The sequence below is a fragment of the Globicephala melas genome, chromosome 7, assembly GCF_963455315.2.
Source record: "Globicephala melas chromosome 7, mGloMel1.2, whole genome shotgun sequence".
NCBI lineage: Eukaryota > Metazoa > Chordata > Mammalia > Artiodactyla > Delphinidae > Globicephala > Globicephala melas.
In genome coordinates, this window is record NC_083320.1 from 96602746 (window position 1) to 96621575 (window position 18830).

The following is an 18830-nucleotide window of genomic DNA, read 5'->3' on the forward strand; positions in this document are numbered from 1 at the left end:
TAAATTTAAAGACATAAGTAAATGGGAAGACATCTTGTGCTCATAAATTGGAAAACTTAGTATTGTTAAGTTTAAATCTCCCCAAACTGATCTACAGATTCAGTGCAATTCCCATCAAGATCCCAACCAACTTTGTCTTCAGAAACTGACAAAAGAATCATGAAATTCCTATGGAAATGCAAGGGACTCGAAATAGACAAAACAATTTAGGAAAAAAAGTTGGCGGACTCACATCTTCCAATTTCAAAACTTAGGACAAGACAACAGCAATCCAGACGATGTGGTACAGATGTAAGGTAGACATGTAGATCAATGTAAAATAACTGAGAGACTCCAGAAATAAAGACTTACATTTACAGTAAGTTGATTTTTGACAAGGGTGCCTAGACAGTTTAATGAGGAAAGAATAGTCTTTTTAACAAATGGTGCTGGGACAACTGGATACCCTCATACAAAAGAATGAATTTGGACCCCTGTGTCATACTAGATACAAAAATTTACTCAAAATAGATCATAGAGCTAAATGTAGGAGCTAAAACTATAAAACTCTTAGAGGAAAACACAGGAATAAATCTTTGTGAGCTTGAATCAAGTAATGGTTTCTTAGATATGACACAAAGCACAAGCAACAAAATAAAAAATAGATGAATGAAAGTTCATCAAAATTAAAAGCTTTTGTGTTTCAAAGGATTCCATTAAGAAAGTGAAAATATCCCACAGAATGGGAGAACGTATTTGCCAATCATACATTTGATAATGGACTTAGGTACAGAATATATAAAGATATTTTATAGCTCAAAAATAAAGAGACAAATAATCTAATTATTGTAAAAATGAGCAAAGGATTTGAATAGACATTTCTCTAAAGAAGATATTCAAACAATCAATAAACACATGAAAAGATGTTGAACATCATCAGTCATTAGGGAAATGCCAATAAAACCAAAATGAGACACCATTTCACACAAACTAGGATGGCTAGAATAAAAAAGACAGAAAATAACACGTTAGCTAGGAAGTGGAGAAACTGGAACCCTCATACATTTCTGCTGGGAACGTAAAACGGTGCAGATTTTTGGAAAGCAGTTGGGCAGCTCTTCAAAATGCTAAATGTAGGATTGTCATATGATCTAGCAGTTCAACTCCTAAGTGGAAACCCAAGAGAATTCAGAACATGTATCCACATAGAAACTGTTCAAAGCCGCATTGTACGTAATAGGCAAAAAGTGGAAGCAAATCAGATGTCTCTCAACTAGTGAATAGATTAAAAAATGTAGTACAGCCATACAATGGAGTGTTTTTCAGCCATAAGAAGGATCAAGTACCGACGGATCCTATAACATTAATGAACCTTGAAAACAGTATACTAAGTGAAAGAAGCCAGACACAAAACGTCACGTGATATATAAATACATTTATATGAAATGTCCAGACTAGGCCGATCTAAAGAGACAGAGAACAGATTAGTTTAGTAGTTGTCAAGGGCTGGGGGTAGGGTGTGACCCATAATGGGCATGGGCTTTCTTTTTGGGGTGAAGAAAATGTTCTGGAATTAGATAGCGTGATAGTCACACAATTTTATGAACATACAAAAACTCACTGAATTGCATACTTTAAAAGGGTGAATTTTAAGGGTATGTCAATTATATCTTAAGAATTTATATTAAATATAGAAAGAATAGGAGTGGTTTATTGGCAGGGTTTCTCTTTCCAATTCCTCTCTCCTAGCCCTTCTGAAGAATGACCTTTTCTATGACTGTCTCTGACTCTGGATCTCTAATTGAAGGATTAATGACTTTAATGTCATGGACATTGGCTATGACTTTTACAGTAGTGACCTGTATTTTTTAAATTGAAGTATAACACACTCAGAAAACTTCACCAACCCTAAATATACAAAATGAACACACCTGTTTAACTGTGAACCAGGTCAAGAGAGGGAGTGTTTCCAGGATCCTAAAGGTACAATCTGTATATCAGCCCATTCCATAACCTTTCTACCTTCCCTAAATGTAACTATCTGACTTCTAACACCATAGATTAGTTTCACCCATTTTTGAAATCTTATAAATGGAATTATACATCATATATTCTTTCCTTTCTGACCTCTTTTGCACAATACCATGTATGTGAGATTCATCCATGTTGGTACATGCAGCTATAGTTAAGCATTTTTTTGCTGTATTGAATTCATTGTATACATACACCATAAAAGAATTTTTAAAATTTTTCTGCTGTGATGAACATTTGGCTTGCTACCTGTTCAGGGGCTGTTATGAATAAGGATGCTGTGACCTTTGCTGCACATAACTTTTGGTGTACGTGGGCATGAATTTCTCTATTTTAAAATTTATTTTAACTTTAAAAGATTTTTTTAAATTAAATCATTTTTTGGACATGTATATAGGAATTGCTGGGTCATTGACTATGCATATGCTTAAATTTAGTGGGTACTGCCATACAATTTCCTAAAGTGCTTGTACAAATTTATGCTCCTATTAGCAGCATGTGAGAGTTTCAGTTGCTTTACATTCTTGTTAAACTTGGTTTTGTCAGGCTTTTAAATTCAAATTCAGGCATGTTAAAAGTTCTACAGTGGTATCTTACTGTAGCTTTAATATGCATTTCTCTTAATGAGTTTGGTCATATTTTCCTTTCTTTTCCTTTTTTAAAAAAATTGTGGTAAGTGACTTCCCTGGTGGTGCAGTGGTTAAGAATCCGCCTGCCAATGCAGGGGACACGGGTTCGAGCCCTGGTCCAGGAAGATCCCACGTGCCTCGGAGCAACTAAGCCTGTGTGCCACAACTGCTGAGCCTGTGCTCTAGAGCCCGTGGGCCACAACTACTGAGCCTTTGTGCCACAACTACTGAAGCTGCGCGCCTAGAGCCCACGCTCCGCAACAAAGAGAAACCACCGCAATGAGAAACCCCTGCACCGCAACGAAGAGTAGACCCCGCTCGCCGCAACTAGAGAAAGCCCTCACACAGTAACGAAGACCCAATGCAGCCAAAAATAAATAAATAGTTAATTAATTAAAAAAAGAACAGACACAGTGTTCTAGAAAAAAAATTATGGTAAGAACACTTAATTTGAGATCTACCCTCAATTTTTTAAATGTACAGTGCAGTGTTGTTAACTACAGGCGCAATGTTGTATAGAAGAGCCCTAGAACTTCTTTATCTTGCGTAACTGAAACTTTATGCTTATTGAACAGCAACTTCCCATCTCCCTACACCCCCCCCCCACCAGACACTGGCAATCACCATCGTACTCTCTGCTTCTAAGAGTCAGACTATTTTAAATATAAGAGTGGAATCATGCAACATCGGGTCTTCTGTGACTGGCTTATTTCACTTAGCATAATGTCCTGAATGTTTAATTCAGGTTGCTACATATGGCAGGATTTCCTTCTTTTTAAAGACCGAATCATACTCTATTGTATGTATATGTTACATTTTCTTTATCTACTCATCACTCAATGGACATTTAGATTGTTTCTACATCTTGGCTATTATGAATAATGCTGCAGTGAACATGGGAGTGCACATATCTCTTTGAGATACCGATTTTAATTTGGGGGGGTAAATATACAGAAGTGGAATTGCTGCATCATATGGTAAGTCTATTTTTAATTTTTTGAGGAACTTCCATATTATTTCTGTAGTGGTCACACCACTGTATGTACATTCCCACCAGAAGCATACAGGAGTTGCAATTTCTCTATATCCTCACCAAAACTTATTTTATATATAAACGAATATATATATATATATGTATAGTATGTATACATGCAAATATACGTATACACATCTATATACACAAAAATCCACTTTAATATATAAATATACAAAATAAATTTTACATATATAAAAAGTATATATATATAATAGCCATCCTAACAGGTGTGAAGTGATAGCTCATTGTGGTTTTGATTTGCATTTCCCTGATGATTAGTGATTTTGAGCAACTTTTCATATACCCAAGAGGGTATGCAAATGGGAACATTTTCATATGTTTATTGACCATTTAAATATTCTTTTTGTGAAGTGCCCATTCAAGTATCTTGGCAGTTTCTATATTGAGTTGATATTTTTTTCTTATTTATTAGTAGGATTTCTTTATATAGTCTGGATAGTGTCTCTTTTAGTTACATGCAGTGTAAGATCTCCCATTTTGTGGCTTGTCTTTTTGCACTCATAATGAAGTCTTTTCGTGAACAGCTATTTTTAATTTAGTCTAATTTATTATCTTTTCCTTTATGGTTAGTACATTTTGTGTTTTCAGAAATCTTTGCCTGCTCCAAGGTCATAAAGATATTCTACTATTTTTATCTTGTAGAAGATTGTTTTATATTTCACATTTAGATAAACAACTCATCTGAAATTGATTGTTTTGCATGGTACTAGGTAGGAATTGGGTTTTGTTTCTTTATATATGGATATCTAACTGATCAGCAATACTTAATAAGACTGTCTTTTCCCCGCTGCTTTCCATACCACACTTGCCATAAATCAAGTTTTCATACTGCATGGGTCTCTTTCTGGGCTTTCTATCCAGTTCCATTTTCCAATTTCTATCCAGTTTTCTTGCATCAATACCACACTGACTTAATTACTACAGCTTTATTATGAGTCCTGACATCTTTTAGAAATCTTTGAATTTGTCTTGAAATATTCTTGGTACTCTACAATGCCACATCGATTTGTATTTTGTCAAATTACACACATCCACATCCACACACATCCTGCTGAGATGTTGTTTGGAACTGTGTTGAATTTATAGATCAATTTGGGGAGAATTGAAACAATTATAATACTGAAACTTCCAATTCAGGGACATGGTATATATTGTTGTCTTATTTAATTTCTCTCAATAATGATTTAGAGTTTTCTGTGTAGATAGCTTGCATATCCTCTGTCAGATTTATTTCCTAGGCTCTTGATTTTTTAATGTTATTAGAAATAGTATAAACTTTTTTATTTTCTAATTCTTTTTTCCTAGTATGTAGAAATACAATTTTTTGTGTGTATTTACCTTTTATCCAGCATAATTGCTAAGCCCACTTCTTAATCTAATAATTTGTCTATAGTTTGTGTTTCTGTGCACACAATTATCTCTTATGCAAATTATGGCAGTTTTCCCTACTTTTAATCTTTTTTCCCCTTACCTTATTAGACTGGATAGGACCTCCAGTACAATGTTGAAAAGAAATTAATAAGTTTCCATTATTGTTTCATTCTCAATTTAGAGAGAAGGTATCCACTATTTCACTATAAAGCATGACATGTGCTTTTAGATTATTGTAGACCTCATTTATCAGTTTAGGAAGTTCACTTCTATTCTTAGTGTTCTAAGATTTTATTATAAATAAGTATTAAATTTTATCAATCTTTCTTCTACACCTATTGAATAAAATCATGTAATTTTTCTTCTTCTGTAAATGGAACAAATAACTTTGAGCTTCAAAACTCAAACCTCCCTTGCATTTCTGGAATTAACTCAACTTTTTCACAACGTATTATCTTTCTCTATATATTGCTGGATTCTTTTTGATAATATTTTGTTTAGTATCTTTAAATTCTGGTATTGTGTTTGGGATTCATGTGTATGAATCACGAATTCATGTTTGGTATGTAACTTTCCTTTCTTGTAATGTCCCTTATCAGGTTTTGGTACCAAAGTTAATACTGGCATCAAAAAATGATTTAGGAAGCACTCCCCACTTAAAAAAATCTGTGGAAGGGTTTATGGATTATTGATGTTCTTTTTCTCTTAGTGACATTTGACTTTGGGAAAATCTGCATCTTCCATAAAGTCCGAGGTAGATGAGTTGACTCTCACCATATTCCCTCGACTAGACTCAGATCTTGCAGTGTTTGCTTTGTTTATGCTTTGGGCACACACTTGTTTCCTTACTTTATTTAAAATGGTGTTATTTCTCTACCTTTTGTTTCTTTTTTTAGTTTTACTCGATTCATAAGGAGAGAGTACAGGAAAAACACTTCTATTCTTCCACCTCTCAGTGAAAATTCTTCTCCTCTATTTTAATGCGGGAATCCTTGCTTTAAACCAAAGTAATGAATCTTTCTCGTTGGAAATTTCAGACACCTAAGATGGGAGGAAGGAGGGACTGTTTTTGGAGAAGCATGGCTCTTAAGAAAGAGAGACAATGGCATACTGGAAGACCACTGGACTGGGAGTTGGCAGGCTTGGGTATTTGACTATGTTTCCTCTCTTATTATCTGTGCGAGGCATTAAACTTCTTTGAGTTTTAGTTTCTTTTCATGTAAAACAAAGAGAATAACACCAGCCTTGACAAGCTCATGAGATTAATGGGGAGATCAAATGGGGTAAACGATATTATCCTATTTGTAAAATGCTATAGAAATACAGTATATTATTTTCATGCCTTCACACTGAGTGCTCAGGAAAGCTGTCAGGGAACATGAAATAAAAGATGTCTAGCTCCTGTTGCCTTTTTATTCCATCTTAATGGATATCTCCCAGCTAATCTGCAGTCACAGTGGAGTCACATTAATATGGAATTTTTATAATTCATAAACTGCGACAGCAGCCTGGAAAGGCTTTAATCAGTTGCCTTCACTCTTAATTATTTTAAAACCTCAATAATGGTAAAATGAGCTACCTGACAGTTTAATTAATTTGCATTAAGCCCAAAGGTCCTGAATGAGTGGTGAGTTTATGAACACAAAGCCTAAGGGTTCAGCAGGAGCACGTCAAGCCTGAATGGGTATCTGGTCTCTGGTTCCCTTCCGTTTCTCCCACATCAAGCCCTGTGTGTATGTGTGTGTTGCATTCACACAATTTGTCTCTCTGTTTATTACATTAGAATTGTCCTTGAAGCCTCTGAAAATGAGATCACTTGCTGTCACTTGCTAGAGAAAAGCTTTGGAATTATCTGTGAATTGCAATTGCCCCTGCTCTTATTGCTCCAGTTTCTGTGGTTAATAGAGAGCTGGCTGCATGTCACTTTTATTTTTGTGGAGGAGAATTGGTGCTTTTTACTCCCTGCCCAGCATACTGGCTTGGTCATTAGCATATTACAATGCAAAAATCCCATTGGGTGATGGTGGCATTCCTGAATTGTACCAACCTGAGCCAGGTGCTGCACTGAGTTGGCCCTACTCATTCTTAGCCTGGGAGGCTGTCTTCTCAGGCGTGGTCCTGGGCAGGATTTATTACCCACATTACCACCTCTCTGAGTTTGGAGTTATAACCTATCCTATTGTGAAACTTTTATATCAAAATGGTCAGGAGGGCAAAAAGGAAAAAAAAAAGGAAGGAGGTAAGTAGAGTCATTCATCTGGCTCATTTTTCTGGTCTTCTATTTTCTATCAAATGCAGCCACCAAGTGTACAATATTTTGCAATGGCAGCACCAGCAAACTAGTTCAGGGGATAATAATATACTCCATATATCCCTAATTGTGACCATCTAATGATGGGCTGTGTGTGAAGCGTGTACAACAGAATCTGGTGTGTAGTAAAAAAGAGTGGATGTTTATTGAACATTTCCTATCTGAGTGCAAGTCATCTTGCTGAGATGGTTTCACCTTGGTGTGTGTTCAAGGGATCTAGGGTGGTGCTGTCCCATAGATCTTTCTGTACTGACAGGAATGTAATGTAGCGCTGTTCAATATGGTAGCCATGGGCCACATGTGGCTATTGAGTCCTTGAAGTGTGACTAGTGAGACTGAGAAATTTAAATTTTTATTGAATTTAAATGTAAATAGCCACAGGTGGCTAGTAGCTACTATATGGGCAAGTACAGATCTAGACCCCACTAGAAGAGGCCCATTGAAACTTGAAATAGTTACACGTCAATCCCAAACTCCCAATCCATCCTTCCCTCCCACCTTCCCCTCCCCACCCCCCGGCAATCACAAGTTTGGGATTGACATGTACACACAGCTATGCTTAAAATAGATGACCAAAAAGGACAACTGTAAAATAAATAAATAAAATAAAATAAAAATAAACTTGAAATAGTTAAAATATGATCTCATCCATCAGCACTGGGGAGCATGTTCCTTGCAGTCTCCTAGGCTAGTCTACAATGCCATCGATGTCACTGTCACTTAGAATTACACAATGTCAGATCTTGAGTGCCCAGCACATTAAATTAATTGAACTCTTCACTATTTCCAACCAAACATGTTAAAATCCCCATTGCTGCACATTCTACTGGTAGAAGATAGTATCTAAAGAATGGCCTGAAAGACCCCTAAAAGGCTTTTATTTGGCTATTTGAGGGAATTTTCATCTCTGCTCAGGTTTGGATAAATCTCTACTGTGAAGAAGGAAAAGCTGAAAGTGGTAAGGAGTTTTCTGAACAGGACTGGAGGTACGAAAGTGAGGCAGAGGTGGTGAAACATGGCTTAGAGATGGGTGAGGATTCTGGATTCTCACTCTTTGCTTCTCACGGGAGGTCCTCATGGTGAGGGGCCTCTGCTTTAACCTTAGGGGAGAATCGTTACCCCACAGCTTCAACATATCCTGGTGTGTCAGAAACACAAGCCCAGCTGGAAGAGCTGATGGTTGGAGGAGGAGGTATTTATTATGCAAGTCAATATTTATTTGACTGGCTGCTGGGTATCAGGACTCTAGGTAAGGAATACAGTGAGCAAAAATGGATGCTGTTCAATGACATGATACTATACATAGAAAATCCTAAAGATGCTACCAGAAAACTACTAGAGCTCATCAATGAATTTGGTAAAGTTGCAGGATACAAAATTAATACACAGAAATCTGTTGCATTTCTATACACTAACAATGAAATATCAGAAAGGGAAATTAAGGAAACAATCCCATTTACCATCACATCCAAAAAAAGAGAAAAACATAGGAATAAATCTACCTAAGGAGGCAAAAGGCCTGTACTCTGAAAACTATAAGACGGTGATGAAAGAAATTGCAGATGACAGAAACAGATGGAAAGATATACCATGCTTTTGTATTGGAAGAATCAACATTGTTAAAATGACTATACTACCCAAGGCAATCTACAGAGTCAGTGTAATTCCTATCAAAATACCAATGGCATTTTTCACAGAACTGGAAAAAATAATTTCAAAATTGGTATGGAAACAGAAAAGACCCCAAATAGCCAAAACAATCCTGAGAAAGAAGAATGGAGCTGGAGGAATCAAGCTCCCTGACTTCAAAGCTACAGTAATCAAAACAGTATGGCACTGGCACAAAAACAGAAATATAGATCAGTGGAAGAGGATAGAAAGCCCAGAAATAAACCCACACACCTATGGTCAATTAATCTAAGACAAAGGAGGCAAGACTCTACAATGGAGAAAAGGCAGTCTCTTTAATAAATGGTGTTGGGAAAACTGGACAGCTACATGTAAAAGAATGAAATTCTTTAACACCATACACAAAAATAAACTCAAAATGGATTAAAGACCTAAATGTAAGACTGGATACTATAAAACTCTTATGGGAAAACATAGGCAGAACACTCTTTGTCATAAATTGCAGCAATATCTTTTTGGATTTGTCTCCTAGAGTAATGGAAATAAAAACAAAAATAAATAAATGGGACCTAATTAAACTCAAAATCTTCTGCACAGCAAAGGAAACTATAAACAAAATGAAAAGACAACCCATACAATGGGAAAAAATATTTGCAAACAGTGCAACTGACAAGAGATTAATCTCCAGAATTTACAAACAGCTCATGCAGCTCAATATCAAAAAAACGAACAGCCAAACCAAAAAATGAGCAGAAGACCTAAACAGACATTTCTCCAAAGAAGCCATACAGATGGCCAAAAGGCACATGAAAAGATGTTCAACATCTCTAATTATTAGAGAAATGCAAATCAAAACTACAGTGAGGTATCACCTCACACCAGTCAGAATGGCCATCATCAAAAATTCTACAAATAATAAATACTGAAGAGAGTGTGGAGAAAAAGGAATCGTCCTACACTGTTGGTGGGAATGTAAACTGGTACAGCCACTATGGAGAACAGTATGGAAGTTCCTTAAAAATCTAAAAATAGAATTACCATATGACCCAGTAATCCCACTCCTAGGCATATATCTGGAGAAAACCATAATTTGAAAGGATGCATGCACCACGATGTTCACTGCAGCACTATTTACAATAGCGAAGACATGGAAGTAACCTAAGTGTCCATCAACAGATGAATGGATAAAGAAGATGTGGCATGTATACACACCACACACACACACACACACATACACACACACACACAATGGAATATTAGTCATAAAAAAGAGTGAAATAATGCCATTTGCAGCAATATGGATGGACCTAGAGATTATTATACTAAGTGAAGTTTAAGTCAGAAAGAGAAAGACAAATATCATATGATATCGCTTATATGTGGAATCTAAAAGAAAAAAAAAGACGCAAATGAACTTATTTCAAAAACAGAAAGAGACTCACAGACACAGAAAAGAAACTTATGGTTATCAAAGGGGAAAGGGGGAAGTGGGAGGGATAAATTAGGAGGCTAGGATTAACATATACACACTACTATGTATAAATAGATAACAAACAAAGACCTACTCTGTAGCATAGGGAAGTATACTTAATATTATGTATTAACTTATAAGGGGAAAGAACCTGAAAAAGAATATATATAGAGAGAAATAGATACATAGATAGATAAAGATATAGATATACATATATATAAAACTGAATTGCTGTGCTGTGCACCTGAAACTTACATGATATTGTAAATCAAGTATACTCCAATTTAAAAAATTTTAAAAAATAGATGCTGTTCTTGCCCTCATGGAATATGCAATCTAGTGGTACAAACAAGATTACATAATGACACAAATAGCTGTGGTGACAGGTAAAGAAATTTACTGAGAAAGGAATGTCTGGGCTGAGTTCTACAGGATGGATCCTATGTCTCAGGAAGTGTCTCCTGGGACTGAAGATGAAAGAGCAGAAGATTAACTGTTCACTCAATACGTCAGTATTTGAGGCACTACATTAGCTACTAGTATAAGAGGCGAATGTGACTACGTTGACTTCTTCCTCTGAAGACTAGGGGAAGACTAGGGATGGGGCAAACTGGAGGGAGTAAGTGTGTACAGAATAGATGGCAAGGCATATGCTAGAATGCAGTCAACATCAACTGGGGGGTCAAGAGATGGGGTTCAGAAGAGACAAAGATCTGTCCTATAGAAAGGTTGGGAAGACCTTGCTGAGAATGGGCCTTAGACTGGACTTTGGAAATAGGCAAGAGGTGGTGGAGCCACCTGCTTCAACTTGACCATGTGGGCTTTGGCAGTGAGCACCAAAGCTGACACCACCCTACTCAAAGGAGGACACCCTGCTCATGCAATATGCTCCCCTGTATACTCAATGTTGTATAGTCTCATGGTGATGGTAGGACGGCAGATGGGAGAAGGAAGCTCACCAAAGGCTGAAATGTAATGTTTCTCCAGCTAGGTAATAGAGCTTAGAACTAAGTTAATTTGGTTTAGAGAAAGAATGAAGTGATATTTGATGTACCTTAGGGTTCTGGAATAAAAATCATACTGTGGCCTTTGCGTTCTCTCTCCCTCTCCCAACATGGCGGCCTCAGCAAAAATGAAGAATAGGAAGGGGAAGACTATCTCCCTAACTGACCTCCTGGCTGAGGATGGAGGGACTGCTGGAGGAAGCACCTACGTCCCCAAACCAGTCAGCTGGGCTGATGAAACAGATGACCTAGAAGGAGATGTTTCAACCACTTGGCATAGTAATGATGATGATGTGCATGGGGCACCTCCAGTCAACCATTCCATCCTGCCCACTGCTCCACAGGCTGCTCGGGAATCCAGTATCCACTGGAGCTGTCTTCCCAAATCGCCAGCCTACACTGCTTTTCTAGGGAACCTGCCCTGTGATGTGATAGAAGACATCATCAAGGGATTCTTTAGAATTCCTTCAGAGGTTTAAATATGAGCGCAGTGCGTTTATAATGTGAACCCAGCAATCCTGAGAGGTTGAAAGGTTTTGGTAACGCTGAGTTTGAGGACCTGGATTCCTTGCTCAATGCCCCGAGCCTCAATGAAGAGTCTCTAGGTAACAGGAGAATTGGAGTGGACGTTGTTGATCAAGCACAGGATAAAGACAGGGATGATCGTTCTTTTGGCAGAGATAGAAATCGGGATTCTGACAAAACAGATACAGACTGGAGGGCCCGTCCTGCTACAGACAGCTTTGATGACTACCCACCTAGAAGAGGTGATGATAGCTTTGGAGACAAGTATGGAGATCGTTATGATTCAGACCAATATCGTGATGGGTATTGGGACAGTTACCGTGATGGCCCACGCCGGGACATGGATCAATACGGGGGCCGAGATGGCTATGATGACCAAGACAGCAGAGACCATGATAGAGGCTACCATTCCAGGATAAGCAGTGGTAGAAGAGCATTTGGTAGTGGGTACCGTAAGGATGACCACTACAGAGGAGGCGGGGACCCTATGAAGACAGATATGATGACAAGATGACCGGTCATGGAGCTCCAAAGACGATTACTCTCGGGGTGATTATAGGCGTGATGATAGTGGTCCCCCGCAAAGACCCAAACTGAACCTAAAGCGTCGGAGTACTCCTAAGGAAGATGATTCCTCTGTTAGCACCTCCCAGTCCAGTCAAGCAGCCTCTATCTTTGGAGGAGCAAAGCCTGTTGACACAGCTGCTAGAGAACGAGAAGTAGAAGAGCCGCTACAGAAGGAACAGGAGAAACTGCAGCGTCAGCTGGATGAGCCAAAACTAGAACGACAGCCTCGGGAGAGACACCCAAGCTGGTGAAGTGAAGAAACTCAGGAACGGGAATGGCCGAGGGCAGGAAATGAGTCATCACAGACTGGGACCTCAGCCACATCTGGAAGAAGTAAGTCAGACCAGGATGCACGAAGGAGCGAGAGTGAGAAGTCGCTAGAATATGAAACACCCAGTAAAGAGGAAGACTGTCAGTCTCCAGCTTCTAAGCCTCCCAAACCTGAACAGCCTCTAAAGGTAATGCCAACCCCTCCACCAAAGGAGAATGCTTGTGTGAAACGAAGTTCTAAGCCTCCTGATCGATCTCAGAGCTCAGACACAGGGCAGCAGTCCCGTGGAGGGAGTGGTGGAAGGAAAGTAGCTTCAGCTCAACCATCTGAGGAAGGACCAGTAAGGAAAGCAGATGAAAATAAAGTAGATGGGGTGAGTGCCCCAAAAGGCCAAAGTGGAAATTCCAGCCGTGGTCCAGGAGATGGAGGGAACAAAGACCACTGGAAGGAGGCAGACAGGAAAGATGGCAAAAAGCATCAAGACTCCATGTCTGCACCTGAGCCAAAGAAAACTGAAGAAAATCCAGCCTCTAAATTCAGTTCTGCAAGCAAGTATGCTGCTCTTGGCATTGATGGTGAAGGTGAAAATGAGGGAGAAGATTACACTGAATAGACCTCTGCATTCTGTGCTTTCTCCTAGTCTCTCATCACCCTGGAACATTCGAGAGCAAATCAAATCTCTATCCAGGCAAGACAAAATAAAACTCACCATCTCCTGGAAAAAAAAAAATCATACTCTGCATGATTCCTATCCTCAGGGAGCTTACTGTCAGGAGGATGGGTGGATAAAAATGTGTTAATATTGTATTTGCCACAGTGCAATTAGTGCCATAGATAAGGCCCCTTACAGGGCCTTCAGAAGAAGGAAAGACCACTTGGTAGAACCAAGAAAGGCTTAGAGTATGAAGTGATATTTGTAATAGCTCATTAAGTATAGAAGGGGTTTCATAGAGAGGAGGGAAGGGCACTCCAGGTAGGGAAAAGAGTTTGAACAAAGGCTTATGAAACATGTCCCTTGTTCTAGGGCTAGAGATGAATCTGGTACTTCTAGGGAAGATTGACAGAAAAACCTTGCCTTCTCCTGGCTCAGGGTCTGATCATTCCCTACAGGGACAAGTCCCCATTGAGAATCACTATATTTTCATTGTATTCCCCCAGATCAGGGATATTTCATTGAGATATACTTCATGTAGTTTATATTAAAAATTGACACAAGTATTTATTATTTGAAATACAGTGTAATATTGGACATGCTTTTTATAAAATACAAAGGACCTTTAAGGACCCTCCCTTTAGACTCTGACTCGCTGCCAATATTCCTCCTCATTTGAAAATCATCAGACTTTCCTCGCTTTAAGAAAGATGTATGGGGAGCTATGAGAGTTCGTATTGGGAAGTTTGGGTCAGACTTAGCAGTTAATACTGAGTGGACACAGAAGAAAGAGATAAGATCAGAGGACTCTGGTCAGGGTAGGATGGACTTAATCAAGGAAGACATCTTTGGAAGGGTACCATGAACCAGGCATTGATGAGCAGAAAGAAAAGAATGTGAAGGGATAGTAGGGTAAGGGGAATAAATGTCCACTTAGTCCTATGTTGCAGAATAAGCAGATAATATGAATGAATAAATGAATGAATAAATGCAGGTGCTGTGAAATTATTCAAGTGAAAGATCCTATGGATAGAATGAGCCACCAAGAGACGGTTTCTCCAAAGATGAGTCGCAAAAAATTGGAACTCCGTAGGTTGACAGCAGATAAAGAAAAAAAGTTATTATTGCTACTGTCACATGAGAAGAAAAGGTGTCCTTGGGGCTAACTGAAATTGAGTGCCACCACCAGACTGCTTACCTGGAGTCAGCAGGAGCGGTTGTGCCTGAGGGGTACCCTGGCAATTTTATCTATTCTCAGTTAAAAATCAGAGAGCTCTTCCTTTCATGTGAAATAACCCCTGAAAATCTCCTGGGATTTCAGCAGATTAACTGTGAGCAAAATTCAGGCAGACAATAGAGGCGATGGGCAGGCTGTGGTATCAGCTGTAGAACCCAGGGTATGGAATTGGATTTAATTCAGCAGAAAATGATTTCAGGTTGAGAAGCCCACCTATTTGGACGCCCAGGCCTGAAGCAGAGTCAGTAGTTTTGGTGGCCTGGCTGCCCGGTGACAGCGGCCTGGATTCCTCTCTCCACAGGCACCCAGCAGCGGGAGGGAGGGAAGAAGACGGGGAGAAGCTCATCAGTCTCCGGAGGGAGGAGAAGCTTGTTTTGTCTGAGATGCAGGGCCTGCTGCCTAAAAGCCAAGCACACAAAGGCCAGCTGGGGGGCCTGGCCTCTATAGTGTGGATGCGGCCAGGGAACACTGCGTAGGTGGCTCTTGCACAAGCGTTCTACTGCCATGTTTTAAAGAGAAGGCAAAGCACAGTTATTTTCTAGAAGGTTTGAAACCTGGTCGGCTCCCCTGTTCCCTGCCCAGGTTCTGAATGATTTGAGAAGGAAGATAAAGGGGAGGCAGATAGAAGCCAGGACGCAGGGCACAGCTTTGGTCTGTTAATGCCTCCAAAACTAGGTATGCTCGTACCCTGCCACACACATGCTGGAGAGCCCATGCTCTGGAGTAGTTCCAGAAACCGCCTGATCCCCAAGGGCAGCTCATTCCCTGGAGGAGAGAAGGGGGGCTGAGACAAGCAGGCCCAGTGGTTCTCAAACTCATCAATCTGGTCCTTAATGGGATGAGGTACCAGCTGCATGAGGAAATAATACCCTCCTCTGAACCGAGTGGTTTTCCTGATTCATTTAGGAACTAACTCAGGACTCAGAGGGTAGCAGCTTCTTCTACCCCTCCCTTCCCCATCCCTTTTAGACCTACTGTGGGCTTTGAAATCAACTGGCTTCTCTAGGACTTTATAGTAAGGAAGGTGGCTCCAGTTCCAGTTTCCTTGAAAAGGCATCCAAAAGTGCTTCCGAGGTTGAGTCTATTCAATTCAGTGAATTTCTCTCAGATCTACTAGAGGAATTCTGGATTCTGGATACTGGGAGCTGACAATAAACCTGTACTGAGCATCGGCTACATAATTTGCAGAGCCTAGGCTGAAGGGAAAATGCAGGTCCTTGTTTCAAAAGTTATTAAGAATTGTAAGCCAGTGACAGCATAGCATTGATCCAAGTTTGGGACCCTGTCTATACAAGGCCTGGTGCAACTGCAAAGCTCCCACACCGTGAAGCTAGCCCTTCGTGCTTACAGATATTATTTATGGTCTCTGGGCTATTTCCTTCCCTTCCTGTTCTCCAGTCAGGAGCAGCTCTGTCTGTCTCCCTTTTACACACACACACACACTTTAAATACAATTTATGTATAACATGTATAAGAGAAATTGCACTTATCAGAAGTGTACAGCTTGATTGATTTCCACAAAATAAACACATCCATGTAACCACATCATTTAACAGAATGTTACCGGAATCTCAGAAAACTCTTTGTGTTCCTTTCTAACCATCACCTTGTTTCTTTTGTGATTGGCGTCTTTCATTCAACTGTCTTTGTGGGATTTATCTGTGTTGTTGTATGTGGCTGAGTTTATTCATTTACCTTGCTGTATTTTGTCATTGTATTTATTCATTGACGTTATTTGTTCCGTCTACGGTTGATGAACAATTGGGTTGTTTCTAGTATTTGGCTATTACAATTAGTGCAGCTGTGCACGTTCCAGTGCATCTCTCCTGGTGCATATGTGCACTTATTTTGTTGGAATTGCTGGCTCATGGATTAAGCTTATGCTAAACTGTAGTGGTTACTAGTATTTCCCCGAAGTGATTGACCAATTTACCCCCCTATTAGTAGTAAATGATGTTCCATTTGCTTAATACTCTTGCCAACGTTAGTTGGTCTTTTTTTTAAACTGTTTTTATTTTGGCCATCCTGGTTGGAAGGGTATAAAAAATTATTTATCCCTTGCCTAATTTCAGAAAGTATGGAAAGATTCTTAGACGTGTGAATAAAACATCCCTTCTATCTCAGCTTCTCTCTGTCCAGTGGCTTCACTTTTTGCATCATTTTTTTTTTTCTCCACCTGGTGGCAAAGAGAGCCACAGCAAATTCTATTGCTATTAGAATTTGGAAAAGGAGAACCCTACAGACTAGAGGAGTCAAGGAAGACTTTATGGAATTGATGGGATTTGAGTTAGATTTCCAAGCACTTGGAAAAGGTGAGCAGGAGGGGAAGGGATCCTTAGGTGGATTAAAGTGGAGAGAGTGGTCCCATCATAGCTGTTCCGGCTGCAGTGGCAGATTTGCCTTGGGAGCAATGGCTGGTGAGGGGCCAGAGTGTGCAGTGACTCCCTGTGGCTGAGAAGCTAGGCTGCTACCACTGGTTTGCTTGTGCCTCGTTTAGAAAAATTAATCTGGCCAAGGTCCATTCAAGGGAACCCAAGAGGAAAGGCTGGAAGCTGGCCAGGAGAGGAGGAAAGGCTGATGGAGGGTCTGCATTAGGGTTCTCATTAGTGTCAGACGACCAAAAAGGAGTTGGATGTATTTGGAAGGAAGAATGGATTGTCCTTCGTACTCCTTGTTCCTGTGTCATCGTCATAGGAACAAGGATCTTCATAGGATGCCTGATTAGATGGCTCCTGGAGAGGCACCGTGCTGTCTCCTTGTTTGGGTCCTTCCCTCCTTGCCTCCCTTACAGAACAAATATATAGATATGCATACGAGGCACCTCTCATGAAATCGTTGTCTAATTGACTAACAAAATTGTGGCAGTGCCTCTTGGGCCCAAATTTAGAAGAATGTTATAGGATTAAACTACTTGGGTGCACTTCAGCTGATCTCACAGTTTCTCATGGTGGAAAGGAAGGTTTCTTTTATTTGTTTATTTATTATACTTCTGTAAGGATGTGAAGATTACTTTGGTAGTTGGAAATCTCAAATATATATTGAATATATCTGCATGTTTGTACCTATGATATGATATAGGCTATCTTGTATAGTCCTTTTTCTCCATGGTTGCAAGTGATGACTTCCTGCCAGGTCGGCTGGAAAAGGCACAAGTTACCACTTCAATTTCTTTCACATTTTAATACTTGCATATCATGCTATTTGTGTATGAAGTTGATTGTCTCTCTATAGGGATATATGTAGATCTTTTAAATATTTAAAACAATATTTCCCCTAACAAATCCACACAAAAACTACTAGATCTGATAAACAAATTCAGCAAGGTAGCGGAATACAAGGTTAACATGCAGAAATCAGTTGTACTTCTTTACACTAACAACGAAATACCAGAAAGGGAATGTAAACTATCCCTTTTAAAATCGCATCAAAACAATAAAATACTTAGGAATAAAACAATATTTCATTCTGCCCCATCCTCAAACGCCTATTTTAGGATGCAGGAGATATGTACCTAACTCTCTCTTTTGTGTCTGGAAAGCATGAGCACATGTATAGAACCAGCTTTCAATGGTTTGTGCTGAAGGGAGGTGGTGGTGGAAGCTGAATGGCCAGGGGTCTCCAATCTCTGCCAGGATGAGCCACTTCCTTTCTCACCTGAAGCCAAATGGTTGTTATTGATGTATGTGTGTGTGTGTGCATGTGGGCATCTTCAAAATAAGCTGAGGTGGGTGAGAGTTTGGGGAGTAGTGTTCCAAAAGAGGGTTCCAATTAGCCAATGAAGAGGAAAGGTTGTAGATTTCTAGAGTGATGGTTTCCTGCCCTTTGCCCCACCATAAATGTCCATAAGCCTCCGGACAAGCCACCTACACTCACCGGGCCTCAGTCTCCAACCATCTAGGCTGAACGTAAGGCCATTTGTCTACTTTTCTCTCAGCTGGATTGTGTCACATATACGTGAAAGGTCTGTATAACATAAAGAATTTTTGTTATTTGCCAAATAAACACTTCAGAAATCCTTCAGAGATTCCCCGTGAGACATTTAGACTTGGACCATTTGACTTGGAAGCATTAGAAAGACAGGAAAAGAGAATATTTA

General features: G+C 39.6%; 1 pseudogene; it reads left to right on the top strand.

The window, feature by feature from the left end:
- Positions 1 to 11582: 11582 nt before the first annotated feature.
- Positions 11583 to 13548, top strand: LOC115845697 (eukaryotic translation initiation factor 4B-like; annotated as a pseudogene).
- Positions 13549 to 18830: the final 5282 nt, after the last annotated feature.